This window comes from Kryptolebias marmoratus, linkage group LG9 (genome assembly GCF_001649575.2).
Source record: "Kryptolebias marmoratus isolate JLee-2015 linkage group LG9, ASM164957v2, whole genome shotgun sequence".
Classification (NCBI taxonomy): domain Eukaryota; kingdom Metazoa; phylum Chordata; class Actinopteri; order Cyprinodontiformes; family Rivulidae; genus Kryptolebias; species Kryptolebias marmoratus.
Window position 1 is genome coordinate 20,482,139 of NC_051438.1, and position 2,751 is coordinate 20,484,889.

The window sequence follows — 2,751 nt, forward strand, 5'->3', positions numbered from 1 at the left end:
GTTTTGTTTGTTCTGTATCTCCCTGCACTGTGGATCTTAGACTATATGAAGGATGAGCAAGATTAAGGTAAATCTATAAAAAATAATTTATAAAATTTGTTTATTTGCATTACTTGTGTATTTTTGTTCAACCTGCATGGTGAGCAGGTAAAGTAGAGGTTATTATGAACTGACTGGTTCCTGCTGTGAAGATATTTACAGTAAAAAGTGCAAATAGAAAAAATTTAAATAAAAGTCTAATAAACTGTGACTGCACAAATTTTTAGTCTGTTCAGCCTGACCTCTGGTGGACAGATGGACTAAAGTGCCTTAAGCTCATTTTTTAAACTTATAAAAACATTTTTTGTAGTACTTTTTTTCAGCAAGCACTTAATGTACACAAACACGTTAAAGGCTTTGTCTGGACTGAAAAGGATTCAGGTGATTTTAAAGCAATTAATTACCAGAATTTAACATTTTTATCATGCTTCTACATGTGTAATAATAATAATATGAAGCATCTACAACTAGTAGTTAATGCCTTCTGATCAGAGAAGTAAAAAGTTACAAAGTGTTTAAGAAACAATAATTAACTTTGTCAGTGTTAGATTGAGTAATCAAAAATCTTCTCTACACCAAAGTATTTAAGAGTCAAATGTAAGGTCATCTGGTCATGAGGCAAAAAGAAGCAGCAAATTTGGAACAAAATCACCCAAAACAAACAAATGAAGGTCCTGAAATAGTTAAAAAAAATACTCAATTAAATTAGTAATGAGGACCTCGAGAGCTGAACCTCGCAGGAGATGATTGCTTCATTTTTATGCTTTAACACAAGTGAATTAATCACGGAGTGCATTTTAAACAGGATTTTAAAATTTAAATTGATATAATTCATAGTTTGATTGTTCTTCTGCATATTTACTTCTTTATAAGACATAAAAAGAACAGGACTTTTAAGTCCTGATATGTTTAACCTTCCAACTGAAAGGAGTCATTTGTTACTGATAGCATCTAAATAAAAAAGGTATATTAATGTAAAATCTGCTGCTTTTAACAGCCAACATGACAGAAAGGAAGGAAATTTACTTAAGATTAGGTTCAGCTTAGGCAGTACTCAAATTCAGAATAACTTGTCGATAAGTTTTATTTCCCCCGTCAAAATAGATGTCTAATTCTGCCATTCAAATTTAAACTTCTGCAGCTGTCACTGAAAGATCTCGAGTGGACGTGGAAACAAAAGACCATAAAAACCAACCACCCTGAAGTGAAGCCCACCCCTTCAGCTCAGACAGTGGGGGTCAGGGGGGTGTCGGTGTACAGTACAAACACGTATTTTCACTCTTTGACCATCAATATACAACATTAGAAAGTGTAACCACAGGCTGCGGTAAGAGCGGCCCTGCATTTTATAAAAGTGTTGAGTAATTGCAGGCCGTCTAGTTAAAGTTAACAACTCAGCACCTTGTTAAAGATGACAAACTGCCCACAGCTCTGCTTTCGGGGAAGGGAGGGGGGGGGGTCAAATGCAGCAATCAGTAATCACAGAGGAAAAACAAAAACATGAAGCAGAAAGAAAATCAAAATCAACCCTTTATTTTCTCTCTCCGAAGGAATTATCATAAACATTTACATGAACTGTAACAATACTGGGAGGAGGATTTAAAGTCTTCTCCGCAGAGAACGATGGATTTCAACCTGTGTTTCTCTGTGGTTCTTTACTATCCAGAGGCACTCTATTACAATGAAATGCAGGAAATGTCTCGACTAGACTACAGGGAAAAATAATACTATCGCTGAGATGATGAACGGAATCGGGGAGTCATCTCTTCAACTGTGTTTTGTAAAAGGAAGTGCTTCAGAAAAAGCCCCGACGGCGCGGGGGTGGTAGTAGAAAACTACAAAACTAACAGAAACCTGGGATAATAAAAAGAGAAGATTTCCAAACATTTATGTTTGACAAATGGTGACTTATTGACAGTCACCAAAAATGGCAAAAAAAGAGAAACAAATCTTTGTCACCGTTTGAATATTCAGGATGCACTGCGCTCTGACAGCTGAACTCTCCTCCTAAGTGCAATATTCAGTCGTAAATCTGGCCTCAGATACACTGTCACTATATGGCTTACAAGGTAAACAGGTCCGTATAAACTAGGAAGGTACATATAGACATCTTTCATTAATCAAAACTATGGTACAGCAATATATTGGCAAAAGAAAAAACTAAATAACTAGTTTATGTAAACAAAAATACACCAATGTACAGCTTATTCTAACATGTTATTTACAGGTCAAGTTCTTGTATTAGCTAGTTGTACAAAGGGTTAATGTAGAGACAGAACGTAGGGCGGTGATGTAAGCTGTGCATTAGGCAATTTCAACCATCCCATCTACCTGCAAAGAACTGGATTTAAACAGCCTTTTAAATCTACACACCTGTTAGCTCACAGCTGCTCTCCTCCAGTTACACGTAGAAATATATGTGGATATATATGCTTTAAATGGTACATAAGGCAAGGGGAGTCGTGGAGGGTGGAGGCATCACATTCTTTGCGAGGGATTGTAACAGACGGGTCGAAGGTTCTTTGGGGTAAATGCACTTTTCTTCTTCTTCTTTTTTTTTTTAAGAGTTTCGTTTGTTTTAACATGTTTAACAAAAACACATTAGAGTGCAACGTATAGTGGGGGGGGAGCACGTCTGGGACAAATGTGCAAAATCTGCTATAAAGCAAAGTGACAGTGTTGCAAACTGTAATAATGGATGGGGATTGGGGG